The sequence below is a fragment of the Dermacentor andersoni genome, chromosome 2 (genome assembly GCF_023375885.2).
Source record: "Dermacentor andersoni chromosome 2, qqDerAnde1_hic_scaffold, whole genome shotgun sequence".
NCBI classification, from domain to species: domain Eukaryota; kingdom Metazoa; phylum Arthropoda; class Arachnida; order Ixodida; family Ixodidae; genus Dermacentor; species Dermacentor andersoni.
Window position 1 is genome coordinate 206,860,139 of NC_092815.1, and position 12,706 is coordinate 206,872,844.

Below are 12,706 nucleotides of genomic sequence, written 5' to 3' on the forward strand. Positions count from 1 at the left end.
CGTCGTGACACGCCTGGAAAACTTCCTCGCGCAGTGCCGTCGGAACAACGAGAAGGAACGTTTCCTGGCTATTCTCGAAATTTTCCTTGTACAGGACATCGTTTCGCAGGCAGTACGACGTCAATCCTCGTGAAAGTGGGCGTGGGACAACAACGTCAGCTCCCTCGAGATATCTGATGACTGGAAGCAGCTCAGAGTCGGCACGTTGATAGTCAGCCATGCGCACCACGTCGACGACACCAAGAAACGGCAAATCTAGCTCCAAGTCGGAGGATGTCAAGGGAATAGGAGAACGGGACAAGCAGTCAGCGTCGCTATGCTTATGGCCGGATCTGTAGACAAAAGTTATGTCGTATTCCTGAAGGCGAAGGCTCCAACGAGCGAGGCGACCTGATGGGTCTCGTAGATTGGCAAGCCAGCAGAGCGACTGGTGATCACTGACCGCTCGAAATGGCCGGCCGTATAAGTAGGGTCGGAACTTGCTGATGGCCCACACGACTGTTGAGCATTCTTTTTCGGTCGTTGAATAATTAGCTTCAGCTTTTGTCAGACTACGACTCGCGTACGCAATTACACGTTCTGCGCCATCTTGCCATTGAACCAGAATGGCCCCGAGTCCTACGTTACTGGCGTCGGTGTGTATTTCAGTTGCCGCGGTGTCATCAAAATGCGCCAGCACTGGAGCGGATTGAAGGCGTTTACGCAATTCGGTGAAGGCCTGCTCTTGTTCTTCCGTCCACGCAAAGGGCACATCTTGTCGCGTCAGTCTCGTGAGCGGTTCAGCAATCCTTGAGAAGCCTTCAACGAAACGACGGTAGTAAGCGCAGAGGCCCAGGAACCGCTGAACAGCCTTTTTGTCTTTAGGACGAGGAAACTCGGCAACGGCAGCGAGTTTTTCTGGGTCTGGTCGTACTCCTTGGGAGCTGACCACGTGGCCTAGAAACTTGAGTTCCTGGAAGCCAAAGTAACATTTTTCAGGCTTGATGGTGAGGTTGGCCTTGCGTATTGCGGTAAGAACACTTCGTAGCCGGGCGAGATGTTCATCGAACGTGCTGGAAAACACAACAACGTCGTCTAGGTACACCAGACACGTCTGCCACTTTAGTCCAACGAGTACAGTGTCCATCATTCGTTGGAACGCAGCAGGAGCGGAACAGAGACCGAAAGGCAGCACTTTAAATTCGTACAGCCCATCGGGAGTCACGAAGGCGGTTTTTTCACGGTCACGCTCGTCCACTTCGATTTGCCAGTAGCCTGAATTTAGGTCTAACGAAGTAAAGAACTGAGCATGACGCAGACGGTCCAAAGCGTCATCGATCCGTGGCAGGGGATAAACGGCGCGTTTGGTGACTCGGTTAAGCCGTCTGTAGTCAACGCAGAAGCGGAGTGTGTTGTCTTTCTTTTTTACTAGTACGACAGGCGATGCCCACGGACTTGTCGACGGCTGGATGACGTCATCATTTAGCATTTCTTGAACTTGACGCTTAATCGCCTCCCGCTCCATAGGTGACACGCGATACGGATGCTGACGAACAGGCCGCGGCGACTCCTCGGTAACGATCCGGTGTTGCGTAACGGAAGTGCGCTGGACTTTGGATTCCGTGGAGAAACAGCCGGAGAATTCTGTCAGTAGGTCCAGCAGCTGATCCTTCTGTACATCTGCTAAGTCAGCATTAATGTGGACGCGGGTATTCAGGCTGGCGTGAGTTGCATCCGGTGAAGTCACTTGTAACGTGCCGATGTCGGAGAAGTCAGCAATGTCATTCAGGAATGCCACAGCTGTACCTTGAGCGACGTGCTGATACTCATGGCTGAAGTTTGTCAACAAAACTTGCGAGCACTTATGCTGTATTCGAACAAGGCCCCGGGCGATGCAGATGTGTCTTTCGAGCAGCAGCGGGATATTTGCCTCGGCAATACCCTCATAGCCGTCGAATGCGTCGCAGGTGACGAGGGTCACTACGCTGCTCCGTGGCGGCACCGTGAGGTTCTCGTCAACAATCCTCAAGGCGTCGACATACGTGTCGTCAGTGCTGCTCCCTGCTAAGGCCTGCGCCGTCGAAAACGTTACCCGCGACTTTTGTAAGTTAATCACAGCTCCATTAGCCTGCAGAAAGTCCATTCCCAGAATTAGGTCCCTCGAACAGCTCGGGAGGATAACGAAATCTCCGAGGTACGTAAACCCACGAATGCTCACGCGCGCTGTGCATCTTCCCACTGGGGTTAGCAGATGGCCTCCTGCAGTTCGAATCTGCGACCCAGTCCACTTGGTAGAAACTTTCTGCAGTTTGCAGGCAAGGTCCATGCTCATAACTGAGGTGTCCGCTCCAGTGTCGATTAACGCCGTTATTTCTTCGTCGTCTATGGTGACGGGAATGTTCGACGTTACTACCTCTCGTAAGGTGTTTGACACCGTCTGTACGTCTGCGTCGTTCTGTTTTCGTCGTTGTCGTCGTAGTGGAGGATCTTGCGTACGGTCGTCGTCAGCGGCCTCACCTCCGAAGGTCGCTGAACTCAGTTTTCCCGACCCGCCGGGCTAGGTGAGCGGCGTCTGAGAGTACCGCGAGTAAAGGCTTGGCTTGGTGATGGTGACCTGTAACGAGCAGGAGACGACGAACGGGGCTCCTGCCATCGCTGATCAACATTGCGACGATTCGCAACGAAACTCTCTATTTCCGGCGGCCGCTCACCAGGTCGTGGACGAGGTGCATTCGGCGAGAATCCATGGAGCCCCACCTGACGATAAGGACACATTCTGTAGATGTGTCCGGCTTCGCCACAATGAAAACAAAGGGGCTTGTAGTCTGTGGTGCGCCAGACGTCGCTCTTCCTAGTCCTTGCTTCGGCGATGTGCGGTGGGCTGCGAGGCGGCCTGAAGCTTACGTCCATTTGTTGAGTGGGGTGTACCATGCTGCACGCACTTGAGGGTGACGGACGGCGTACTGCTTCAGCGTAACTCATTGCCGCGTGCGTTCCCTGCTGTGGTGCCTCGTACTGTCCAGGAATATGGACGGCCTGTCGTACTTCGGCGCGCACCATTTCCGCAATGGAAAGTTGTCCCACAGGGGCAGTGGTCGTCTGCAGCTTCTGCAGTTCCTCCTTGACGACAGCCCTGATGAGTTCTCGCAGGGCGCCAACGTCGTTACCGAGGGTAACGGCAGAGAGCTCCCTTGAAATCATGGCGTCGCGGTTGTTTTGCCTGGCCCGCTGTTGAAGGGCCTTTTCCATAGTAGTGGCTTCGTCATGGAACTCGGCAAGTGTCGCCGGCGGATTTCGAATGAGGCCAGCAAAGATTTCCTCTTTGACGCCGCGCATGAGATGGCGCACCTTCTTTGCTTCAGTCATCAAAGGGTCCGCACATCTGAAAAGCCGATTCATGTCTTCTACGTACGCCGTCACTCGCTCATTCGGGCCTTGAATTCTTGCCTCCAACGCTAACTCCGCCCTCTCCTTCCTGTCCGCCCTGGCGAAGGCATTGAGGAACTGCCTACGAAATTCTTCCCATGACGTCAATGTCGCCTCGTGGTTCTCAAACCATGTTTTCGCGGAATCCTCAAGAGCGAAGTACACGTAACGTAGCTTACGCTCGTGGTTCCAGTCGTTGAGGTTGGCAACCCGGTCAAAATGGTCAAGCCAGTCATCGGCGTCCTCTGAAGCACTTCCGTGGAACAGATTCGGCGTCCGGATGTGATTGACGACAACGTGCGATGCCGCAGGAGTGGCAGGTGGTGGTTGGGTCGTCATTCTAGTTCGTTCGGGTAGCAGACCGTGCTGTGGCTGGAGTCCCTGGAGGCGTCGGCTGGCACGTACGTGCACAGGGGTAAACTCGGTTGAACTACTCGCCGGGCTGAGGTCTGGGGTATGCTCCGGAGATCTTAACATCGACCGTACCCCGCACGTCCTTCCAGAAATGTCACCCAGCTATGGCAACTAAAACAGTTTACCACCGACAGATTGGGAAAAAACGTCTACCTTTAGCGATGGCTGGTCCTCGGAGAGCCCGCGCGCAAACACGAACTTCATCGTTCTCGCCTTAAGGGTCCCGTGTCAACACGTGCAAACTTATTTCGCGTCAATATTTTAACAGAATGAGAAACTTTGATGAGTTTATAGTGCAGGATATCAATGAGCGGAAAACCCCCCGATGTAAGTGATGCAGCCGAGATATGAGGACAATGTGAAAGGTATCTGAGAATCGGACGACAGACAACGCGTACACATATGCGCGACATCGGTTCCTCGCGCACTCACAAAGTCCGCGCTGGGAGCTTCAAACATTACGAGTATCTGTGCTATTAGCTTGATGGCGTTTGGAATGCACTTGTAGCTATAGTTGGCGTTCATAACATCTATTATCACGATTGGGGCGACGTTTTGCTTTCTTTATTCTACTGCCGCAAAAGTCATGCTATCAGAACTGTGAAGACTGTCTTCGGATTGCCGAGAGCGACTACGTAGATCATATCATGTGGTCAACAAATGCGGAGGTATACACTATGTGTATCCTAAAGTCTACAAATGGGCTCTACAGCAATTTCAGCAGTATTCAACTTCAGTGGCTTATATCAAACGCAGCTCCGTATTATCCACCGGTACCTGCGCTTGGTTACAGCGTACATGGGTTGGGCCCAGATTAACGATTTTTGTGTATTGTCAATCTATAGACGGCATGTAAACCTGAAACAATAAGAATTTTACGGTATCGGCTGTTCTCTACTTCATCTCACGCCTTACCACAATCGGTATACGGGCTGCTCGCACAAGTTAACATAACCGTTGGTGACCCTACGGCCTTCACCGGCGGTGATGTAGGAAACCGTGGAAAATAATTCGAATTGCAAAGAAGTATACGCGGTGTTTTACTTAATTTGAGCCAGACTTTAACATATGCAAATGCTACGTAGCTGGAGAAAACCAAAGTAATGTTGTTGTCATCGCTTGAAGATGCTAAGATTATTTTTTTGCATTTCCCTGATTAGATAATTAGTGTTAAATTATTTCTCAATTATTTTAATTAGACGAAAATTCTCAATGATAAAATTGTAGAGCTACAGTAAAACTCCCGATAGAGCTTTCTGTTCCTCAACACGTGCTCCATAGAAGTGTGTGTGTGTGTGTGTACGTGTGTGTGTGTGTGTGTGTGTGTGTGTGTGTGTGTGTGTGTGTGTGTGTGTGTGTGTGTGTGTGTGTGTGTGTGTGTGTGTGTGTGTGTGTGTGTGTGTGCGTGTGTGTGTGCGCGTGCGTGTGTGTGTTGAAGAACTACGTAGAGTGGGAATCGACAAGAAGAAATATACACCTTATCGACGCTCTTCTATAGACAGTCTAAAGACGAAGTATGAACAACAATAAACAGAAACTGTATCCAGTTTTCTCTATGGGTAGTCTATAGAGGGGAAGTAGACAAAACGAAACAAACACCTTATCGACTTTTTTCTATAGACCGTCTGTAGACTGCAAATCGACAAAAGAAATAGAAATCTTATCGACTTCCGTCTATAAAAAAGTCTATAGACAAACACTAGACAAAAATAGAGACTGTATCAACTTTCGTTTATAGGTGTCTGTTGTGGGGAAGTACACAAAAAGGAAACTACACCATATCGACTTTTTTCTACCAACCGTCTACAGACTGCGAATAGACAAAAAAATAGAAATCTTATCGACTTTCGTCTATAGAAAGTCTATAGACAAATAATAGAGAAAAATAAATACAGGCTGCATCGACTATCGTCTATAGGTGGTCTGTAGAGGGTAAGTAGACAAAAAAGAAACGAACACCTCATAGACCTTTTTCTATAGACCGTCTATGGATTGCGAATAAACAAAAAGAAATAGAAGCTTTATCGACTTAAATTTCGTTTATAGACAGTCTATAGACAAATAATAGACAAAAATAAATAGAGACTGCATCGAGTTTCGTCTATAGGTAGTCTATATAGGGGAAGTAGACAAAAAAGAAACGAACAACTTATCGACATTTTTCTATGGACTGCAAATAGACAAAAAGAAATAGAAACTTTATCGACGTTCGTCTATAGACAGTCTATAGACATTGCGTCAACAAAAGTCCAAACCTGTAGAAAGGCAAGGTCGTCTACAAAAAGTCTATAGACTTTCTATAGACAGTCTAAAGTCATTTTTGTTAGGGCACACCTTAACTTACAGTGAGAATGCTACACTAAGGCGACATTCCCGAAACAAATTTTCAGAAATGCAAAACCGATCGCGGAGGCTGATTGCAGGCAAAAGCACGCGTGCACACATTTCGCTAGAGGCTCCGTCTGCCTCAACGGCAGCAGATATTCTGGCCATGCCGACTTAAACGGTACGCCTCACAGAACCGTTTCCCTAGAAGACACTACGTCATGCTAAACAGACCAGGCGAGCGCGAGAATCACCAGAAATTGCCGCCGAGCGTGTACCAAGGCATACAACACGGAGCACTCGACCAAGCCAGCATGCCCACTGCACACAGATGGCACCTCTGCGCACGCAATATGGCAGTGCCCATGAAAAAGCTGTTAATAGATACTCTGTCAGAGAACGTCTATTTATATGTTAAGGTGGACGCCTGCAAGATCGCTTAGCGTCAAGCCGGCAATGTTGGATCAGGCTACCGCTTGTGCTGGTTTTTTAGTGGCGACTGACCAATTAATGAAGCACGAAAAAGGATTCAAGATAAACTGTTTATTTCCAACGCCCAGATTGATCGAAAAGGTGAACATGATAAAGTGTGAGTTACCGATCAATGAGGTGTTTAATGTCACCAGATATTAGGAGTTATCTTTGCCATTACTTAATTTAGAGTGCATTACGCCATGGCAGAAGTTAAGCTGGACAATCATATCATTTCTCCGCAAAGCCTGTTAAAGGATTGCAAGAGAAAGCTGGGTGTCTCACAAATGTATAAATGCGAAGCATTGCTCGGTGAACATTTGCCACTTTGACAGTATCTATCTATCTAGCCGCGTACGTCTTGGTGTTCTCATGGTCGATTCGTTAACTTGGTGGGTACAAAAATTGGCATACTAAGACTACAGCGTATTTTATTTATTTGTTTGTTTATTTATTTAGATAACACCTTACAGGCCCTGTAAGGCATTGGGTAAGGGAGGCAATGTAACAATGAGCTGTTGAGTACAATGGAAATAACTGAAAAATAAGTCTAACACAACTGTACAGTGGCTGAATCCAAAAAGAAAACAAAGCACACAATGCTCAAGCATAACAACAAAATAAGAGGAAGGAGAATAAATAAAAAGCACGCACAAGTGTTTACGAAATATTTTACGATCAGTTATCGAGACATATTCATCGGGAAGACCATTCCAATGGGACATGGCACGAGGTAGAGCAGATGAATTGAAAGCAGTAGTTTTACCGAAATAGCGCTTGAAGCTAAAATGATTATGAAATCTCGAGGACGTACGGGCGGGGGTTTCGAGGAGTAATATGCATGGCTTATCGGAATGAACATATTTGTAAAATAGACACAGCAAAGCAATCTTGTGGCGGATGTCTAGGGACTGTAAAGAAATATCGAGCTTGATCTGCGCTTTTCTGGAGTTCCCATCAAATTTATCAGTGATATATCGGGCTAGCTCTGTTATGGATGCGTTCTAGCATGGTTATTAAGTTTTCTTGGTATGGTGACCATACAGCGGATACAAATTCTAATTGCGGGCCTACGAACGTCAGGTATGCTAATTTACGCACGTCAGCAGATGTATTTTGCAAGTTGCGCCCAGAAAGCCAAGCGTTTTAGGTGCAGTTGCACAAATTGTAGTAATATGCGAAGAACAAGAAAGGTTACTAGACAGGTTTACACCAAGGTATTTGTGGGTAGTGGTACGTGACAGAATCGTGCAATTTAAAGCGTATGTGAATATGAAGCTAGTGTGCTTGCGTGAGAACGATATATTATAACATTTGGAATAGTTAAGAGACATTTTCCATATGTTACCCCAGTCGGTAATAATGTTAAGGTTATGCTGCAAGGTGGTATGATCATTAATGTAATTAATGGCTCGGTAAACAACGCAATCGTCGGCAAACAGTTGTATGCAAGAAGAAAGGTTTGACTGCAGATCGTTAATAAGTATTAGGAAAAGCAGAGGCCCCAAGACACTCCGCTTCGGTACACCAGACGTGATTTCAGTAATAGATGGACAATCGTTAACAACGGTAACATGACGACCAAACGATAACAAGTTTCTAAGCCAGGAAAGGGTTAGTGAGTCGATAGTGTTGGATCTGGAGGACAACCCCAATTGCTGTCCCCCAGATTTTGGACCTTGCCGTTGGGTGCGCGAGTTGGCCTAGGTTGAGGAGGACTTTGAGATGAAAACTGGAGGTTTATTTACATTATTTACAGTGAGAGTACAACGAAATTAACAGTCATAAAGTTATTACGGGCCGGCAGCAACTCGGATGCTGCGGCCCGTGGCAAGAAGCTCGAAAGAGCTAAAAGAAGAAATGCTCTCTTGCTGCTCCCGGTCTCTGGCTTTTAACCTCTTCGGTATCTCGAAATCACGTACCGTTCGGTCAATCGGCGAGCCCGCTCAGGTGTCGTCATTTTCGGCCAGAGGGTCACTCTTTGGGCTCCAATTGCCCGAGGGATTACTTGTCTGCGGTATTGCCATCCTGGCCTGCAACTGCCGTCACAAAGGTGGACGGCGGGGATTCTGCCAGGGCTTCACGGTGCATTGCAGCCGTCTTGCCTCGCGGCTAGCAAGCGCTCAGAGGGAACTGGCGGTTTGTTCTCGAGTGACCTTTCACAGCCGCAAAGCAGCTTCGCTCGGGACCTACGTTACCTGGAACCATGCCAGGCTCCCGCTACACTTTCGGGAAGAGTCAAGCAGTGAATAGCTCCACATGCGGCGCACGAGGTGGAGGACGCCAACTTGTTTGGACGTGCTGCGCCTCGGGAACGTGGTAGATGTGCTTCTGCGTTGCTTACTTAGGTGTGGCGTGATTCGATGTGGTCTGGTGAACTCGAAGGAGGCTCAAAAAAAGGTCCCGTATCTAACAATACCTAGATGAGATATTTTAGACACGAGCCGGCAATGGGCAACACGATCGCATGCCTTTGAGAAGTCCTGGAAAATGGCGTCTATTTGTTGACTGTTCATACTGCTGTGTAGATGGGTGGTGAAATCGACTAACTGTGTTGCACGCGATAGACCTTTCCTGAAGCCATGCTGTTTCTGAAAGAAAGAGTTTTTTCTAGGTGCGAGTAAATGTGCGAGGCGATTATGTGTTCAAGTAGTTTGCATCACACAGATATTGGCGATATTGGACGATAGTTTTCAGGCTTATGTCTATCTCCTGTTTTATAAATGGGGACAACTTTCGCAATCTTCCAGTCAATGGGCAAGACACCAAACGATAAGGACTGCTTGATGATATGATACAGAATGACACTTAAAATAGGTACTGTTTTTTTAATTGCTCAGTGTTAATATTGTCTATACCACAGCAGATGTTTTAAGTTCGTTAATGAGGCTAACAATGCCTTCAGATGAGATATTTATGGGTGACATAAATGGGTAATCGTAAGCTGGAACCAACTGGAATATTGGAATGGGCTTTCTTGGCGAAAAAATGAAAAAAAAAATGCATTAAATAGCAATGAACATTCCCCGTCTGAAAGAGGTTCTTGTTTGTCGTATAGCAGGGAAATATCGGACGGAACTGTGATCGGGTGTTAACGTTTGCCAAAATTTTCGCGAATTAGCCTTCATGAGAGAAGGTAAGTCGTAAGCCATGTACTTGTCTTAAGTGCGTAAGGCACAAGTGTACTCACTAAGAAAAGTTTTGTACTTGCTCCGTGAGGACTCACTTGCAAGGTTTATAGCACTGCGTTGCAGACGTTTTTTTTATTACGTAGTGTTCGCAGTTTTTTATTGAGCCATGGTTTAGTCTTGACGAACATAAAGATCGGTCATGGTATGAATGGATGACATGCGTGTCATGTAGGTCTTGAAACAGCCGCCTACGTCTAGGTATGTTCCGTAATTGTCATAGTATGACACGAGTTTATGACGAACATAAATTATAGGTCATGACATGAATGTCATATGCGCGTCATATAGGTCATGGAACAGCCGCCTACATTTTGGTGCTGTCATGGTCGTTTCGTTAACTTGGTAGGCTACCCGTACATTGCTTCGCTTAACATATATTCCCACAGGGCGTGGGATCTACCGGCTTTATTTTGGTACTAAATGCGGTAGCGGATTGGAAATTCGACCTTGCTAATCGGAGCATATGACGTGCCTCGGCCAGCATTGATCGATGAAAAAACCAGGCTGAAATTACAATCCAGTGTTGCCTTTTGAATTTCGTTAAACAAGTTAGTGGGACAAATCGCATATTTTTTATATGTTCACCATTGCTATAAGTTATGGTCAGCAAGACCATTGCGGTGGCGGATATCTGGAGCCATATTCTGTAACGATTCTGTAACCGAAGAATTCGCTTTGCGAGCTACGATTTGTCCCCGCCTTGGTGAGGCCATTGCCTCGGGGCGCGCACGCATGTTATGTTGACGTCATGCGCATGTCAATCATGCGAAAACTGAATTTTTTATCTGCTACAAAGCCAAGTGGCGCGAGGTGCTTCGGCGGGATCCGAAGGCGCCGTGTACCACGTGCATAGCCTGAGCGCGCCTTGTGCACAGGCGAAATCCACGTTCAGAGCAAAATGCACGGGGAAGCTTATAGTAGGCGTGGGCAAGCTGAAATTTGGGAGTGGGCCAACCTAAAATTTGGGAGCGAGCAAACATTAAATTTGGACATGGACCAACCTCAATTCGGGCATTGGCCAAGCTAAAATTTGGCGGTCGGCCAACTTACATTTAGGCATGGGCCAACCTAATTTTGGGGTTGGACAAACTTGAAATTTTGAAATAGGCTGAATAAAATCTGGGGGTGAGCCAGCTTATACTTGGACGTAGGCCAACTTAATTTTGGGCGAAGGCCAACTTGAAATTTGGGGGGTGGGCCAACTAAAGTTTTAGGGTGAGCCAACTTAAATTAGGCGGTATGCTTACGCATAATTAACTCCAGTGGAGCTTCTGCACGCCATGTTAGCGTACGACGTACCACCCAGTGGCATAAATGGGTCAATCGTAGTAATCAACATACGCTAAATTACTCAATGCCACTATCATAAGAAGCCAACAAACACTGACACCAAGAACAACATAGGGGAAAAAACTTGTGCTTAATAAATGAAATAAAGAAACGATAAGTTAAAGGTAATTAAAGTGGATGGAAAAACAACTAGCCGCAGGTGGGAACCGAACCCACAACCTTCGCGAAAGTGGGTTCGGTTCCCACCTGCGGCAAGTTGTTTATTCATCCACTTTAATTACCTTTAACTTATCGTTTCTTTATTTCATTTATTAAGCACAAGTAATTTCCCCTATGCTGTCTTTGGTGTCAGTGTTTGTTGGCTTCTTATGATATGACTAATAAAAATCGAGACCCTCGGTTAACCCTCTTTCTTCTCGTCAATGCCACTACGTCACACAGACACGTTTTACAATGACCAAAGATCGGCGACGTCCCCAACCTTAACGAGGCGGCACACGAGGCTGCGCGCGCACTCACAGACCGCGCGGCTTCACCCGACCACTCGAAGAAAAAGGACGCCCTCAATACATACAATGAAATCACTAAACACTAATACCTACAACGTAGAGAGTATAGCACGCCACACCGCACGCTCACTCCAGCTCAAGCGGATACACTCAGAATGCTACAGAGAGACACATACCCCACGCAAAACAGAAGACAAGTCTTATTGCGTCAATTGCAATACATCCCTTAACGTCTATCATTTACTCTGGCTGTGCTCGCAAGCTCACATAAACTCCGAACCGGACAAGCGCGAGTTTGAAGAAGCAATCCGGAACGAAGAACTCGCTCCCCAACCCTGGGCAGTTCAGCAGGTCCACGACGCCGCCAGGAAACTCAACCTCCCGGTACCGTCGTGGGAGACGCCCACTCCATGAGAGCCCAAAGCTCTCGTGGCTTGCAGGACCTTGAATGATGTTGATCTCCTTCCTTCCTATAATGAAGGACAAACCTCATTAATAGCACAAACAAATTATTTGTTGTAATGGTTGTCGTAACGAGGAAGCGTTCCTAATTTGCTATATTTTCGCTTGCTTTGTGGCGCTCACTTCCACAAGTATACCTGTGCGCCGATTGGCATCTGTCCTTCCTCTCGTTTTGATTACGTCACCCGTGTGACACCAGATGTGACGCAAGCGCCAAATTGAATTCTTCGGAAACCGAATCGCTACAGAATACGGCTCCTAGGGCTGAATCTTGCAACGGTTCTGAAAACGAATCGTTCACTTCGCCGCTTACTCAATAATGGGGCCATTCCCAAGCCGGGGGTGGAGGAAGGGGAGAACGCGACCAATAGACGAGAGGTTGCTGCCTCTGAAGCCCAGGAACTGCAGAATGTTTCTGCTTGCTAATTACACATAAAATAAAAATTTAATATTTCAGCAAGTTCTAGAGTATTATACGTGTGGTGACGAGCGTTTACACAATGTCTGAAGTTAATGAAGTCTGAAGTAATTAATGAATGAATGAATGTCTGAAGTAATTAATATTATCATCCTCAGCCGATAGGTGGTATAGCAAGCGTAAATGAGTCCGCAGAGCGCAGCGCTGTGTGGTCTGTTACC